The 18,973-nt window shown below is 39.7% G+C and overlaps 1 pseudogene; it reads right to left on the bottom strand.

Annotated features, from left to right (window-relative positions):
* LOC114652806 (uncharacterized) overlaps positions 1-18,752 on the bottom strand; it is a 53,621-nt pseudogene extending 34,869 nt beyond the window's left edge.
* Between the last annotated feature and the right edge of the window lie 221 nt (positions 18,753-18,973).

Below are 18,973 nucleotides of genomic sequence, written 5' to 3'. Positions count from 1 at the left end.
GAGGCTGTTGACTGCACTACTGACTGTATCAACTTCTGTATGGACATTGTAGTTCCAGTAAGAACAGTACGCTGCTATGCTAACAAGCCATGGATTACAAGTGACATCAAGGGCCTTTTGAACCAGAAAAAAAGGGCTTTTAAAGGCGGTGATCAGCATGAGCTCAAGTGCGTGCAGAAGGAACTCCTAGTCCAGCTCAGGGCAGCGAAGGAGCAGTACAGGAGAAAACTGGAGCAGAAGTTAAAGAATAACAGCATGAAGGAAGTGTGGGATGGGATGAAGATTATCACTGGCTGCATCTCGAAGCGGGGTGCCACCATCGAGAGAGACGTGGAGAGAGCAAACCAGATGAACAACTTCTTTAACAGGTTTGACCACCCTAACCCACTCTCACCTTGGAGTACTGCACCCTCCACCCATTCTTCTGCTGATACCAGCATAGGTGAGAGTTTACCCCAACCCACAATTACAGCAGCCCAGGTAAGCAGAGAGCTGAGGAGACTTTGTGCCAGCAAAGCAGCGAGTCCAGATGGATTATCTCCACGACTGCTGAAAGCCTGTGCGTTGGAGCTGGGGAGTCCTCTACAGCACGTCTTCATCCTGAGCCTGGAACAAAGGGGGAGTCCCGATGTTTTGGAAAACATCTTGCATCACCCCAGTCCAGGCCTGTCGCTCTGGACTTCTCTAGCGCCTTCAACACCATCCAACCTCTGCTCCTTAGGGTCAAGCTGACAGAGATGGGAGTAGATTCATACCAGGTAGCTTGGATTGTGGACGACCTTAAAGACAGACCTCACAGTATGTGTGTCTCAGGAACTGCAGGTCTGACATTGTGGTCAGCAACACAGGAACAACCGCAGGGGACTGTACTTTCTCCGGTCCTGTTCAGCCTATATACATTGGACTGCCAAAACAACTCGGAGTCCTGCCACATGCAAAAGTTCGCTGACAACACTGCTATTGTGGGCTGCATCAGGAGTGGGCACTAGGAGGAGTACAGGAACCTAATCAAGGACTTTGTTAAATGGTGCGACTCAAACCACCTACAACTGAACTCCAGCAAAACCAAGGAGCTGGTGGTGGATTTTAGGAGGCCCAGGCCCCTCATGGACCCCGTGATCATCAGAGGTGACTGTGTGCAGAGGTTGCAGACCTATAAATACCTGGGAGTGCAGCTGGATGATAAATTGAACTGGACTGCCAATACTGATGCTCTGTGTAAGAAAGGACAGGGCCGACCATACTTCCTTAGAAGACTGGCGTTCTTTAACATCTGCAATAAGATGCTGCAGATGCTCTACCAGATGGTTGTGCCGAGCACCCTCTTCTACGCGGTGGTGTGCTGGGGAGGCAGCATAAAGAAGAGAGACGCCTCACGCCTGGACAAACTGGTGAGGAAGGCAGGCTCAATTGTAGGCATGGAGCTGGACAGTTTGACATCTGTGGCAGAGCGACGAGCACTGATCAGGCTCCTGTCAATCATGGAGAATCCACTGCATCCATTAAACAGTATCATCTCCAGACGGAGGAGCAGCTTCAGCGATAGACTGTTGTCACTGTCCTGCTCCACTGACAGACTGAGAAAATCGTTCCTCCCCCGTTAACATTATACAAAGATATTGTCTGTCTGTATACCTGCATTGTTATCACTCTTTAATTTAATATTGTCTTTATCAGTATGCTGCTGCTGGAGTATGTGAATTTCCCCTTGGGATTAATAACGTATCTATCTATCTATCTATCTATCTATCTATCTATCTATCTATCTATCTATCTATCTATCTATCTATCTATCTATCTATCTATCTATCTATCTATCTATCTAGTGCTGAGTCTTTGTATGTTTAAATGTATTCTTGTTGACCAAGAGTAATACCGTATTTACTCGTGTACCACGCGCCCTCGTGTAAGACACGCACCCTAATTTTTACAAAGAAAATCATGAAAAAAATTTGCCGCGTTGTGATTGTATAGGAAGAGTTTAGGGCACGTTTTCCGCAAAATGCCCTTCTGTTTTTGTTGCATGATGAAAGAGCGAGCGAGAGAGAGAGAGCGCGAGCGAGCACAAGAGAGAGAAAGCACGAGCGAGAGAGAGAGAGAGCACGAGCAAGCGAGAGAGAGAGAGAGAGGCGCGAGCGAAGAAGCAAGAGGGAGAGAGAGAGCGCGAGCGAATGAGCAAGAGGGAGAGAGCGTGAGCGAACGAGCGAGAGAGAGAAAGAGTGGGCGCAAGCGAGCCCAACCAGAAGAAGTAAACATTACAGAAAAAAATTTTGTTGTGTATGACACGCACCTGATTTTCTAATGCTAATTTTTGGGAAAAAATGTGCACGTGGTACACGGGTAAATACAGTATTTAGTTCTGAGATATCATTAAAACATCGTATGTTGTTCATGGCGATAATAAGTAAGTCTCTTGAAGTGCTGAGTGACAGGCTGTTTTATTCCTAAAACACTTGTGTAGTTTAAAGTGCTAAAGGTTAATCAGTGTGTGTGTTTGTCATTCATGGGGCACTGTTGTGGTTAAGGTCTGTGTGTATGCATATAGCTATGTATGTGTGTTCATCTTAAAGTGCAACAGTAGACCAACCCGATAACGAAATTGATGAGTACACTTACCCTTGAGGGAAAACCAGTAGTGGGCCGTCAGGGCCTGCAAGGCCTTCTCTGCTGGCCTAAAAAAATATCTGAATCACAAACTGATGTTAATTATATTTTGTCCATGAATACTTATTAAATAATTCCAAATAGTCTGTCCGCTTCCTTTCATAGCTTTTCCGATGGTTGTGCTGCTTCCAGACAAGTATTTTCATATTAAAGCATTTAACCAATCACATTTCAGCCATCATTTGTTGCCAGGCAGGGTCAAAGTCAAAGAAGTCTGCCCGGAGGCCTTCACAATCCATTCTGCAGGCCCTCTAACACAAAATAAATGTCGATTAAACTGTTGCTTCAACCAATCAGATTTTGAGTTGGTGTTACTAGGGCCCTCTAGCAGGCATACGGCAACGTCACCGTATTCAGACCCGTTGATTGGATAGGATGGTGTAAGTATGCCATGGATGATTTTGCAGGAAAATCTTCCACTGATCTCCTTGACTTCCTTCATCAGAAAAATCTGAATGAGAGCATGGGGCAGCTGTACACATTGGTATGTTTGGCGGTGACCATTCCCATGTCCACTGCATCTGTCTAGCGGACATTTTCAGCCCTAAAGCGAATTAAAACTTATGCCAGAAATATGACAGGGCAGGTTTGACTTTCAGCATTAGCTTCAATGGCGATAGATAGTGACTTCGTGATGGAACTGAAGCGCATGGATAATCTGTACGACAGAGTAATTGAACTGTTTTTGAGGAAAGAGAGGAGGATGGATTTTATTTACAAATAATCCGAATTTTTGGTGAGTAAAATGTTGTGATTTTCCTAAATAATATTGCAAGGTTATGAGTTATTATTGATGTTTATGTGTCTCGCGGCTGTAGCTGCAGTAGAAAGGAACTTGTTCACCCCTGGTTTAACTATTCAATAAAGGCATTTATTGTGGCTACAGGAGTTATCTATCTGCGATGCAATGGCTCTTTATACTGTATTTCTGCATATTAAAATGGTTTTTATAACCATGAATTAGTTTTTGAGGGGCAGGTTGATTCAGATGGGGCACTACTGAAGGCCTAGGTGTGAAATGCACGGTCCGCCACTGGGGAAAACAGGTAAAGGGTAAGTAAAGGAAAATACTACGATAATACACTCACATTTCAGTGTTGCCCATATGCCACTTTTTTAGTGTTTATTCTATGCATGGCATTATACATGAGGCCCCAAGTGTCTTAGTTTTTAAAGATTTTAGTGAAATGCAAAGCAAACGGTTCAGACAAAAATTGAGAAAAAAGTTGATAATACATGCAAAAAGAGAAAGGTGAAAAGGGAAACTTATGAAATTCTGCTTAAATATCTAGGTTACATTCCTTAAGGTTTCTATGTAATGTTCTATGCAACAGTCGGAAAACTATATGCCCTTAATGTCTATCTGTCTGACCATTCATGTTTCTTTCTAGCTGTCTAACTTCAATCTATCGACTATTCTACTGTCACACAGTGTTAATATTATGAACATTCCACTTTCTATAACTTATAGGGGGTTAAACTGAATCTTCTGTTATCTATGCTAAGCTACAGTATATTATGATCAATTTCAAGCTAAGCAGGCTAAGGAGAATTAACCATTAACATTAACCTTACAACCTAAATTATTTCATGAAATCTCATCAACACAGAAATAAAAATAAATAATAGTATGTTTTAGCACACAGTTGAAACTGGTTAATTAAAACTGAGCAACATGTATCTAAAAGTTTAAAGGCAGTCTTCTATAACACTTACATTTTTTTGTATCCAAAGGAAAGTCATTTCCATGGGACTGGGACTTTTAAACTACTATCACCGAAATTTGCTATTTAACCCTGCTGTGTTTGTTATTGCATGGAGATAGGGGTACTATATTTTCAGTAGCTGACATGCCTTTTCAGTTATGTGTATCACTTTTTAACATAAGGCAATCACTGAGCCATCACTGGGTTTTTGAGTTTGCAGAAGCATTATAGATTATTTTTATTTTTTCTTCTTTGAAAACTCTTTTGTATAAACTCAAGAGACACATTTTACTGTATATCAGTTGTTTTTACACTTCTAAAGTTGTTCCTTTTCTCATTGTGAATATATTGTATTGTATCATAAAGTCTAACTCATAACAGGATATATTACAAAGTCTGAATGTTTTATTGTCTTCCATAACGTACAAATAATGAACATGGCCAGACAATTAAAAACTAAACACAAGCGAATGAGCTGATAAATTAAAACAGACCATAACCTCAAGTTGGTTCACACTAATCATGCAGATTCAACTGAGACAAGACACAAAAACTAAAATAACTTTTTTGTTTCACTTTCATTGATAAAAAATAACATCACACTCTTTTTAACCAGATTGATTTACTGCTTATTAGATTGTTAAATGACAAGAATAGATGGTTTAGTCAATCACATACTCTTCCAGTCATATAAGATGACACCTTTTATTGGCTAACTAAAAAGATTACAATATGCAAGCTTTCAAGGCAACTCAGGCCCCTTCTTCAGGCAAGATGTAAAGGGGCCTGAGTTGCCTCGAAAGCTTACATATTGTAATTTTTTTAGTTAGCCAATAAAAGGTGTCATTTTGGTTGGCTTTTCTCTACATTCATAATGGCTAACACGGTACAACACCCTAGTACTCCAGTCATATAATATATGTATTGAGAATCTCCAATTCACCATGCTTACAGTGTTTTTCCCAAGATAGCAAGGCAGGACTATTTTTCCTGTGGAACCATCAAGGCTGTCTGGTCCTTTCTAGTCTTGTAAGAAGAGAAGCAAGCGGTAAATTTTGCTTACTGCTTCAATGTCCCTGTTTCTAAAGGCTGTCAGATATCTGACTTCTTTGTATCCATCTAAAGTTATGGGAACTGCTGTTTTAAAATCAAATTGCCCTGTGTTGCTGTATGTGTGAATGGGGTCTGTAATGAACCACCCACCATCTGGATTAAGTTCTTGCTTTGCTGCCATTGAAGGTGGGATAGGCTTGTCCCTTGTCCCTCTCTGACTCTTGATTGGATTGATTGCTTCAAGATTGTCCAGCTCTAAATATGTGTGAATATCTGTGTGTTAAGATACTCAAGATGAGGAGAGGCAGAATGTGTGCTCTAACAGATTGTATGGAGTGGGGGTGGGTTAGGAGAGTTCAAGGCAGTTTCCATTCATTTCAGACTATTAGTAATAACACTTTACAGACATCAAGTAGCATATTACATTTAATAATTCAAAAAGACTTTCAAATGGCATAAAGTCAATAAATAAACTTGACTAAAATTACTATTAGCAACTGTATGGTGATGGAACAAGCCATACTGAAGATTGTTTTAATAAATGTTCAGATCAACTCTCCTGAGCTGTGAATTAAACAAAACAATAAAATAAAAACTTTAAAGGACCAATTCAGTATTTTTTAAGTCACTGTTATTTCTTCACAATCGTGATATATTTTAGTTTGCCACATGACACTGTGTTTAAAAGTGAAGCACATTTTATAAATTAAAAAAAATAACTAGCCCGCTCTCTTGTTTTTAATGGATACTGGGGTCTCATTATAAAGCAAAACCTTACAATTCATGGCAAAGGTTTCAATTAGAGAAATCATGCATGCCATGCTTATGAGGCATCCTTGAGATAACAAAATGAAATTAAAAATAATTATATTATCAATGGTCAGTCATCGTCCTATATCCTAACACAGGGTTACGGGGGTCTGCTGGAGCCAATCCCAGCCAACACAGGGCGCAAGGCAGGAACAAATCCTGGGCAGGGCGCCTGCCCATTGCAGGGCACACACACACACACACACACACCAAGTACACACTAGGGACAATTTAGGATTGCCAATGCACCTAACCTGCATGTCTTTGGACTGTTGGAGGAAACCGGAGCACCTGGAGGAAACCGATGCAGACACGGAGAGAACATGCAAACTCCACGCAGGGAGGACCCAGGAAGTGAACTCAGGTCTCTTTACTGCGAGGCAGCAGCGCTACCACTGCGCCACCGTGCTGCCTTTTATCAAAGGTTCTTGGTATTATGTTTTCAAGGTAGGGTACATTTCTTGCTCATTTGTCTGCTTACAGTGGCCATCATGAGTGGAGTTATGACAACAGCAACAACAACAACATTTATTTATAAAGCACATTTTCATACAATAATGTAGCTCAAAGAGTTTTACATGATGAAGAAAAGAAAAATAAAAGACAAAGTAAGAATTAAAATAAAACAACATTAATTAATATAGAATAAGAGTAAGGTCTGATGGCCAGGTGGGACAGAAAAAACAAAAAAAAACTCCAGACGGCTGGAGAGAAAAAAAAAATCTGCAGGGGTTCCAGATCAAGAGACTGCCCAGCCCCCTCTGGGCATTCTACCTAATATAAATGAAACAGTCCTATTTGTATTTAGGGTTCTAATGGAAGGACTTGATGATGATGGTCATGCAGACTTCTGGCTTTTAATCCATCAATGTAGGAACATCATGATGCTTTGATTAGGTGGTGGTGGCGCAGGTCGCCACCACAAAAAAACGAAAAAAGAAACAGAAGAGAGAGTAAGGGTTAGTACGGATTTTAGACCGTGACAACCCAATGCTGAACACCCCCCAGCCCTTTTACATTCTATGTTGTTATTACATTGAGAAACATGTATGGGGTGTGGCAGCGTAGTGAGAACAGCACATAAGAGTTTTGTTGTATGTTGTATTCATAACAATAAATCTTAACCAAGCTGATTACACTGCACTGTGTTTTGAATAAAAGCCTTAAATTTCTGAAAGAGCCAAATTACATTTTGCGTGACATGTCTTGTGCACACACAACCAAAAAAATAAAATAAAAAAAAAAGCAGAGTGCACATCTGAGCAGACTGAAGGGCTGCAAACAAATTATTGTTCTTTTTTTAATGAATGATGAATTGTTCTTACTGAGGATATGGTAATAAATTAACTGATGACAATTTTTGAGTGAGTAAATTCACTGACACTGATGTCAGCCAATCTGTAAATACACTAGGAGAACTTGCAGAAACTATGTAGAACCTGTCACTATAAAGCAGGAATGACAGCCCGCCTTCAAAACAATCATCCCTCAAAAGCTGGTTGTAAACCTGAGCATGTTGGGCCTGAACACCACCCTCTGCAATTGGATCCTGGACTTCTTGACAGAGAGGCCCCAGTCAGTTCGGATGGGCTGCAAAACTTCCAGCATCACCACACTGAGCACTGGAGTGCCACAGGGCTGCGTGCTTAGTCCACTGCTCTTCACCCTGCTGACTCACGACTGCACAGCCACGCACAACACCAACCACATCATCAAGTTTGCGGATGATATGAAGGTGCTGGGACTGATAAGCAGGGATGATGAAATAGTATACAGAGATGAGGTAGAACGGCTGTCTACATGGTGTGAAGAAAACAATCTATCTCTCAATGTCGACAAGACAAAAGAGATAATCGTGGACTTCAGAAAATTACATCCTGCCCACATCCTACTCAGCATCAATGGTTTAGATGTGGAGACTGTTAGGAGTACCAAGTTCCTCGGTGTGCACATAACTAATCAAGAAAGTCCAGCAGAGACTACACTTCCTGAGGCGGCTGAAGCGAGTAAGTCTTCCCCCTTCCATCCTCACCATGTTCTACAGAGGCACCATTGACAGTGTTCTGACTAGCTGCATCACTCTCTGGTATGGCAACTGCAACATATCTGACCGCAAGTACCTGCAAAGGATAGTGGAGACAGCAGAGAACATTATTAGGGTGCCTCTCCCTTCACTACAGGACATATTTTACAAACACAGTGTCTGCAAGGCCTACAGCATTATGCAGGACCCTTTCACCCCTCACATGGACTTTTCAAACTTTTGCCATCCAAGAGAAGATACTGCAGCATCAGAGCCAGATCTGCCACGCTGCATGGTAGTTTTTTCCCCCAGGCTGTCAGACTCCTTAACACTATGCTGCCCCCTGGGATCTTCCACACTGCCTCAACCACCTCTAAAAGCAAAACTTTTATACATGCAAGAAACTTTCCTGCAAAGACGAGTGTGCATGTAAAAAAGAACTGAAAATCTCATACTGACCTTTAAGTATTTTGACATTCTTGATATCCTTCTGCTGTGAAACATTCTGATCTGTCATTGTTTACCATGTCTTAAACAACTATTATCATACACTGATAATTTCTGTATTATCTATATCTATTATTTATTTATTTGTTATATTACTTATCTATTGACTATATTTATGTATCTTGATTGCAAATACCATACATTGCATCAATGTTCATATTGCTTACTACACGTCAATATTGCTGCTACTTCTTTGTCTTGTCTTTGCACAATGTCTTGTCTTGTTTGTGTTTTAATTTAAAATTTTAACTTTAATTCTATTTTTAATTTATTATTTGCACTTCATGTTGTTATACTGTGGACCCTGAGCTTTGCAATTTCGTCTATCTGTATACTTGTATATGGTTGAGATGACAATAAAGTTCGCTTTGACTTTTGACTTTTCTGCTTATGTTAAAACATTTGTACTGAACTTACTAAACTTCAACCTGATTAAACTTAAATGAATTTGCACTGCTAAATTGGCCCTTGTGTGTGGGTGTGCGTGTGTGTGTGCTTGTGTGTGTGTGTGTATGCTCTGAGACTGACTGGTACATTGTTCTGGTGTTGTTCCTGCCTTGCATCCAGTGCATGCTGGGATAGGCTCCTGCTGCCCCACGACCCTTCCCTGGATAAAAGGGTTAAGAAGTGTGATAGGTTATTATTATTATTATTAATATTATTACTTATTATTATTGTATTTATAGTGGAACAAATATACAAATATATTAATTGATGAAAAATATTGAGGACAACAATTGTGATGATGTTTTTATTGTTATTATTTACAACATTAGAACAATTGTTATTATTCATTAGAACATTATTGTTTATCAGGTGTTGTTCCTGCCATGTACCCTGTGACTGCTGGGATAGGCTCCATGTGTCCTGTGACCCACCCCTGTATAAGCGGGTTAGGAAGATGGATGGATGTTGGATGGATTATTAATATTATTATTATAATTATTATTATTATTGGGCAGCACAATAGTAGCACTGCTGTCTCTCAATGAAGATGACTGGAGTTTGCTTGCTCCAGGTTTCCCCCCACAGTCCAAACCCATGTAGGTTAGGTGGAGCAACATTGCTAAAGTGGTCAGTGTGTTTGTGTGTGAAATGCCCAGGGATTCTTTCTGCCTTGTTTCTGGTGCTTGCCTGGATAGTATCCAATTAAAAGTTAGGAAGATGGATGGGTGGATGAATGCCTATAAATTTGGTTGAGTTATAGTTATTTGATTACATGGTACATGCAAGCTCAATATTCTCTCTCTCACTGAAGCACACATATGTATTATCAATCCAGCGGCAGTAAGAGGGATCTTTACAAAATATAGAAAATGACTTCTATATAGTGAAAGAATTCATGTGATTGTTTGATTTTTTTCAGTTATTATTGACTAGTAGTTTACAGAACTGAGACAGCAATCCACATCTGGGTATCATCATTCAGTAATATCAATAAAGGCTCTAGGCAATGACTTTCCAAGGTGAATCCACACTCCTGGGGCTAAGTACTTCTTCTCCATTCCACAGGCTTCAGCGAGGATTAAGCAGGAGTGGAATATTAAAATTAATACTTGAAGTACCCTGTTGCTTCCAGTTTACAGACTGTACAGAGACTTCTGCATTAACTGTGATAAGGTTCGAAATGAAGATAGAGTTGAATAAAGGAATAATTCAAATATCAGAATATACAGTATACTAACACTCATATATATATATATATATATATATATATATATATATATATATATATATACTTTGACCATCAGTGGGCATAGCAGCACCCCAAACCCCAAGATGCAACTAGACGGCACAGTCCTCGGTGCAAATATAAGATGTTTTATTTACTCAATACCTTAACAAACTTCCAATTCCCCTTTCCAATACAGTACAATACAAAAATAAAGCTTTCTTTCTTTTTCCACATCTCTAACATAGTCTCAACCACCTCCACTGGAAGCCTTTCAAAGAAGGTATAATGTTCCCCTTCTTGGCACCCAAGAACCCAGACAGGGGTGTCCAATGGTACTGCAATTCCCAGACTACCTTGTAGGTATCCATATGGGAGATCCAACAGTAGGATGCTGCCATTGTGTGCATGGGGGAAGGATATAGCATCAGAAAGCAGCCCCCCCACTGTTCTTCTGAGCAAGCCTCACTCCCTGAAAAGGACCATTAAGCATGACATTCATTCTGTACATGTATATACTATTTAAGCATGCAGTTTTAAACTACTTGTGTCTTATTTTGAGCACATTTATCAAGAGATTTTTTTTCTAAGATTATGATAGATAAAATAGATTATGACTTGTATGATTATATTATTGTATTTTTATAATACAGATACCACAACTTAACACAGTATTCCAGAAGAGACTTAATTAGTGCTTTATATAGTTTTTGAATGATGTCTTTTTAGTTGTACTTAACACATCATGCTATGCAACCCAATATCCTTTTAGCCTTTTTATTTCCTTCTTCACTGTCTAAATCTGGTGTCATACACGCATGCATGGGGGACAGTTTAAAGGCTCAAATAGTGTTATTTATCAGCCAGACTGGGGGTTGGTGTTTGCAACTGATCCACTCTCCTCTTGTTTCCCTGCAGTTCAACTGAAGGCCCTACCTCTCAGTGACATCACTACCGAACCACCCACTAACAAAATTTCTGGCCAACCCCAATGACATCACTTCTGGTACCCAGAATTCATCTTTCTGCCACGTCAATTCCTGTTCCAGCCACCCTAACCTCTTCCTCCTATCCACCGTATTTATAGAACAGACTCATCCTGTTAGTTCAGTTCAGTTGTGAACTCTAATCTGTAAAGACGTGCTTCTTTTATTTTTCTTATTTTTCAGTATTTGGAGTGACCATCCCCTAACCTTTTTCTTGTCTACTGCCTTATTTTTACCACACTGGACATTGAAGAGTCCACCAACACTTCCAGTTCGTCCTCATAAGGTGAACTTCTAAGGTTCAGACCTCCTTTTATGCATTAATTTTAATATTTTGTATTCCTGTATTGCTTATATTGAAGTTAATTGCCACATATAAGCCATAAGTCTGTATTCACTGCAAATTCTTCTATAGTAATTTAGCTGAATATCTGCAGAATTCCACCTTATTTGCTATTATCTTATAGTTGAGGTACCTTCTTATTTATATTACAATTAAGATCATTTATATAAATTAAAAAGTCATGTCCCCAGTATTCATTCATCTGAAGCACCAGATTTAACATCATCTACAAGAAAAGGAAAAAGTTCTTCTCACCTTAACCCTTTGCTTTCTGTTTTTGATGCACTTTGGTACCCATCTAAACATTGCACTTTGAACTCCAGCTTCTTTCAGGCCTGTTGCTAGCTTCTCATATGGTACTTTGTGAAAAGCTTTTTGAAAATCAATAAAATTTCCAAGTTTAACCGACAATGATTGTTTATTTGCACACCTGTCACCAGTCTTTGTTTAATAATTGCTTGTATACATTTTCTCCGGATACATGTTCAGACTAGGAGTTGCTTTATCACCTTTTCAACGGGACAACATTTGATAGCTTCCAGTATTTAGACATTTTCACATTGTGCAGTGACTTCTAAAAAATTACGCTATAATATATGTTCACCAGCCACTTTATTAGGTACACCTATTAAACTCCTTGTTAACGCAAATATCTAATCTGCCAATCACATGGCAGCAACTCAAAGCATTTAGACATATGGACATTATCAAGACAACCTGCTGAAGTTCAAACTGAGCATCTGAATGGGGACGAAAGGTGAGTTAAGTGACTTTGAATATGGCATGGTTGTTAGTGCCAGACAGGCTGATCCTAGTATTAGAAGGGCAACAGTAACTCAAGTAACCACTCGTTACAACCAAGGTATGCACAAGAGCATCTCTGAATGCACAACCCATCGAACCTTGAAGCAGATGGACTGCAGCAGGAGGAGACCACACCAGTGCCACTCCTGAAACATAAAAACAAGCAACTGAGGCTACAATTCTCATGGGCTCACCAAAATTGGAAAACAGAAGATTGGAAAAACATTACCTGGTCTGATGAGTCTCAGTTTCTGCTGTGACATTCTGATGGTAGGGTCAGAATTTGGTATCAACAACATGAGAGCATGGACCCATCCTGACTTATATCAATGGTTCACGCTGGTGGTTGTGGTGCAATGGTGTAAGGAATATTTTTTGGCACAGTTTGGTCCCCATAGTACCAAATGAGCATCACTTAAATGCTGAGTACTGTTGCTAACCATGTCCATCCCTTTATGACTGCAGTGTACTCATCTTCAGATGGCTACTTTCAGCACGATAACACGCCATGTCACAAAGCTCAAATCATCTCACACTGGCTTCTTGAACATGACAATGAGTTCTCAAATGGCCTCTGCAGTCATCAGATCTCAATCGAATAGAGCACTATTGGGATGTGGTGGAATGGGAAATCCACACCATGGATGTGCAGCTGACAAATCTGCAGCAACTATATGATACTATCATGTCAATATGGTCAAAAATCCCTGAGGAATTTTTCTAGCATCTTATTGTACTAGCAAGGTGTACCTAATAAAGTGGCCGCTGAGTATATGTTATATATGTAATCAAGACCCTGACTAAGCACTCTAGGATAAATGTTATCTGGTCCCATCGATTTTATTTGATTTAATCCTATTTAATACTAGTAGCACATCCCTTTCCTGGTTATCTCCAAATCACTGAGTACATCTTTAATGCTTCTTTAACAGTTCCTATACCTAGATGATACTGTAATACTGATGTCAGGAGTGAAGGATTGCAGAAGATGGAAGAAGGAATATACAAACCATGTAAGGAGTACAGAATGGAAATGAACACAAGGAGGACTAAATTAATGGTAATTTGCAAGAAGAGAACCCCACAGATAAGCATACAAGTGGTAGTTCAACAGTTAGAGCAGGTGATGGAATATAAATACCTGGTAAACTGGATTACAGATAAAGATGATTGCTTGATGAAGGTAAATACAAGAATAGCTCTAGAATGCAAAGAATTCATGTGAAGGAATCCAAGCAATGACATTAAAAAGAAATTACTGTGAACGTACATGTCCACGGTGTTCAATTATAGTAGCTATAGCTTTGCATATGATAAAGCAACTATTTTAGAAGTTTTAAAATTCAACAGAGCTGAGCTCCGGTGTTTCACGATTGTGGCCTCAATGCAACCCAGGGGGGCTACCACCAAGCGTTCCGGGGGACGTAGTGTGCAGCCCATGGCTGTTCCCCCGGATTCAGTGCCAAATGGGTGTCCCGGCCGTCTGCCACACTGCTTAAAGCAGGACTTTAAGAGCTGACCTGATATGCCATCTAGCCCCACTGCCCTCTTTGTTTTAGCCCACCGCAAGCCTTTCTCCACTTCAGATAAACTGAACCCTATCACAGCAGAATTCCTGGTGTTTTTATAAAGCATCTCTTTTACTTCTGCATTTTGGGTTCTGAAATCGCTTGTTTCAAATCTTGTTAAAAAGTTATTAAGTTCATCTTCTAAAAGCTCCTGGCCTTTCCAAACCTGCTTTGGATTGTTATCATTAAACCACCTCTTGATTTTTTCCCTGCACATCTTTTTATTTTGTTTGACTAACTTGTTAATTCTTTGCTGTAAAATTAGTTTTTCTTCTATATTCTTTTCTTGATGAGCATGTTATTTTCCAATAGTAGTGCTTTAACCTCCATGGTTTACTGTTGGAGTAGACCTTGACAGTTTTTTCCTTAATGATCATAGATACACAAAATTTCATATATTCACTTACAGTGAAAGTGGCCTCATTAAGTTATTATTTAATTATTTAATTGAACCTTTACTGTCCCTCATACAAAAAATATTTTAGATCAATTATTTCAATATCTTGCAGTTTAACTGTAACACTAGAGTGTTCAAAACTTCTTGCCTCGCTTTTCCTGTCATCCTACATTTACCCAGATTATTGTAGACACGGAACACACATTAAATGCATGTGTTACAAATAACATTTTATTATTTACCCTATATAACTCCAGGCACCTTACACCGAGATAAATAGACTTGAGCTGGAAGAACTGTTAGTCTGAGTTGAGATGCAGTGGTGGGGGGGATGGGATAGCAGGCTGCTTGCTGCTTGTGTTGATCGACACATTTGCAAAACAAAAGATGCTAATGGAGATGTGCGAAGGAATTTAAGGTGGCCCGGGATTACGACTTTTTTCGTTGACTTCAGGAATTCTAGTGCTAAGTACCTATTCGCATTTCTATTCTCCTTGTTAATAGTTGTCCTCATGTCCTCAGAAGCTTTATGATTAATCTGGACGCTAATGGTCTTGTACATGTTACGGGGTGTTTTTTTCTTTTGCAACTTCTATCTGGGCTTCTTATTCATCCTGTATGGTTTCTATTGAATTTCCTACTGTTTAGAAATGTACATATGAACTTTTCCTACAATGTGCACAATGTTGTTTTATATCTACTCATTTGCTTCTCAGTCACCTTCTTTTTATAAGTTAGACTTGTCATAGAAGTTAAGCTTTGTGTCATTCTTTCTAATAACAGAACATTTGAACAATTTAGGTGAGAACAGGTCATTCAGCCCAACAAAGCTCTCCTGTTCTATTCATATAATTCTTCTAAAAAAAAGTTTAGTTTTGAAAGTCTCAAAAGTTCTACTGTCTACCACACTACTTGGTAACTTATTCCAGATATATAATGTTCTCTGTGTAAAAAAAAACTTCCTAATTTCTTTGCAAATTTTATCCTTAACAAGTTTCCAACTGTGTCCCTGTGTTTGTGATGAACTAATTTTAAAATAACAGTCTCGATCCACTACACTAATTACCTTCATACTTTTAAACACTTCAATCATGTCTCCACTTAATCTACTTTTGCTTAAACTGAAAGGGCTCAACTCTCCTAATCTTTGTTTATAATTCATCCCCTGGAATCAGCCTAGTCGCTCTTCTCTGGACTTTTTCTAACACTGCAATGTCCTTTTTGTAGCTTGGTGACCAAAACTGCACAAAGTACTCCAGATGAACATAACCGCCTTGGACTTGTACTCTACGCATTGTGCTATATAACCTAACATTCTGCTAGCCTTCTTAATGGCTTCTGCACACTGTCTGGAAGTTGATAGTGTAAAGTCCACTATGACTTCTTAATCCTACTTATGAGGTGTACTTTCGATTTTCAAACCTCTCATTGTGTATTCAAACCTTACATATAATACTAATTTCATCTGCAACAAATCTGCCCAAGCCTGTATGCTGTCCAAGTCCCTCTGTAATCTTCTTCTTCCTCTGCATCTTTCTCTCTTACACCCATCACTAGCATGTTCTCTCTCACCACATCCATAAACCTTCTCTTAGGCCTTCCTCTTTTCCTCTTGCCTGGCATCTCTTTTCTTAGCATCCTTTTCCCAATATACTCAGCATCTCTCCTCTGCACATGTTCAAACCAACGCAATCTCGCCTCTCTGACATTGTCTCTGTCCAACCTGAGCCGACTCTCCAATGTACTCATTTCTAATCCTGTCCATCCTCATCACACCCAGTGCAAATCTTAACATCTTTAACTCTGCTACCTCCAGCCCTGTCCTGTTTTTTGGTCAGTGCCACCGTCTCAAACCCATATAACATAGCTGGTCTCACTATTGCTCTGCAGATCTTTCCTTTCACTCTTGATGATACCCATCTGTTACAATTACTCCTGACACTCTTCTCCTCCTATTCCACCCTACCTGCACTCTCTTTTTCACCTCTCTTCCACAATCCCCATTAATCTGTACATTGATCCCAAATATTTAAACTTATCCACCTTCCTTTGTACATATCCTGTACATCTCTTACATACTTCTCTGTCACTCCTGACATCCTCATACAATACCACAACTCCTCTTGAGGTACCCTATCATATGCTTTCTCCGACGCAATGCAACTGCTTCTGGCCTTCTCTATACCTCTCCATCAACACCCTCAGAGCAAACATTGCAACTGTGGTGCTCCTTCCTGGCATGAAACCATACTGCTGCTCACTAATCATCACTTCCATTCTTAAGCCAGCTTCCACTACTCCATTACATAAAGTTTATGCTGTGGCTCATCAATTTTAGTCCTCTGTAGTTACTACAGCTCTGCACATCCCCCTTATTATTAAAAATCAATACCAGTACACTCCTTCTCCACTCCTTAGGCATCCTCTCACTTTCCAAGATTGCAATAAACAATCCTGTTAAAAATCTCACTGCCATCTCTCCTAAACACCTCCATGCTTCCACAGGTATGTCATCTGGACCAACAGCCTTTCCATTCTTCATCCTCTTCATAGCTGTACTTACTTCCTCCTTGCTAATCTGTTGCACTTTCTGATTCACTATCTCCATATCATCCAGCCTTCTCTCTCTCTCTCATTCTCTTCATTCATCAGTTTCTCAAAGTACTCTTTTAATCTGCTCAACACACTCTCCTTGCTTGTGATTACATTTCCATCTTTATCACCCTAATCAGCTGCTCATCTTTCCCATGCCTCTCTGTCTAGCCAATCGGTACAGGTCCTTTTCTCCCTCCTTTGTGTCCAACCTCTCATACAACTCTTTATACGCCTTTTCTTTAGCCTTCATCACCTCTCTTGTCACCTTACGCCTTATCTCCTTGTACTCTTGTCTACTTCCTGCATCTCTCTGACTATCCCACTTCTTCTTTGCCAACCTCTTCCTCTGTATATTCTCTGTACTTCTCCATTCCACCACCAGGGTTTCTTTTCCTGTCCAGATGTCATGCCAAGTACTATTCTTGCTGTCATCCTTACTACTTGTGCTTTATTTGCCCAGCTGTCTGGTAACTCTTCACTGCCACCCAGTGCCTATCTTACTTCCCTGAACTCAACCTTGCAGTCTTCCTTTTTCAACTTCCACCATTTGATCCTTGGCTCTGCCCTTACTCTTTTCCTCTTCTTGATCTCCAACGTCAGGAAGAGCAGATCAATATGCGGACAACAATACAGATTTCCAAGTCCCTCTGTAATGATTCAACATATTCCCGATTATATGCCAATCCACGTATCTTGGTAATATCTGCAAACTTAACCAGGTTGTTACTTATATTCCTGTCTAAATCATTTATATATATTAAAAATAGCAGTGGCCCTAGCACTGACCCCTGTGGAACACCACTCTTAACATCAGCCAATTCTAATAAGATTCCTCATTCCGTAGCCCTCTGTATCCTGTGTCTGAGCCAACTTTGCACCCAACTCCAAACATCACCCTGAACTCCCACTTCTTTCAGTTTGATGCCCAACCTCTCATGTGGCACCTTATCAAATGCTTTCTGAAAATCAAGATAAGTACTAACATATGCTTCACTTTTATCATACCCCTTTGTTATTTCCTCATAGAATTCCAGCATGTTAGTAAAACACGACCTCCTTCTTCTGAAGCCATGCTGACTGTTCAGAAAAACTCCTGTACTTGCCATGTGCTGCTCAGTCTTATCCTTAGAAATTCCTTCCATTAATTTTCCTGTGATGCACGTTAAGCTTACTGGTCTATAGTTGCTTGGATCTGGCTAGTCACCCTTTTAAACAACAGGATAATATTTGCCATTTTCTAGTCCTTCAGAAATTCCCCAGTGCATAGTGACTTCCTAAAAATATGTGTCAAGTGTTTATATGTGTACTTGCTGACCATCTTAAGAACACAACGGTAAATATTATTTGTTCCTAGAGAGTTGTTTGATTTCAGCCTATTTATTGTAAGCAGTACTTCTCCCTCTACATTTTTAAAATTCCTCAGTACCTTCTTAGTAGTCCCTTTTACCGATGGAAGGTTATCTACTTCTTTACTTGTGAAGACCTCAGAAGAATGTAGGTTTAAAGCATCCGCTATTTCACTCTCTGTATTATATCTCTTTGGGTCATCTTTCACCTTATATGCTTTATTCTTCTCTAACTGACTTTTAGCCTCCCTAATATCCTTCTTAATGGTTGCCCTCATGTTCTAATATACCCTACGATTCACATTGGAGTTATTAGTCTTATATGTCTTATACAGCTGTTTTTTTCCCTTTTGCAGCTTCTTTTTTAACTCTTTATTAGCCCACTGCACAGTTTTTTTTAAATTTTCCTACAAATTTTGGTATGTACCTGTCCTGCATTACATTCTTGTTCCAGTGCTCGTTGACTGTCTCCACACTTAAAAGCTTATCCTAGTCTGTC

This window comes from Erpetoichthys calabaricus, chromosome 5, assembly GCF_900747795.2.
Source record: "Erpetoichthys calabaricus chromosome 5, fErpCal1.3, whole genome shotgun sequence".
In the NCBI taxonomy this organism is placed as follows: Eukaryota; Metazoa; Chordata; class Cladistia; order Polypteriformes; family Polypteridae; genus Erpetoichthys; species Erpetoichthys calabaricus.
Note: the sequence above shows the minus strand (reverse complement) of the source record. Positions and strands in the feature narration are given on the sequence as shown.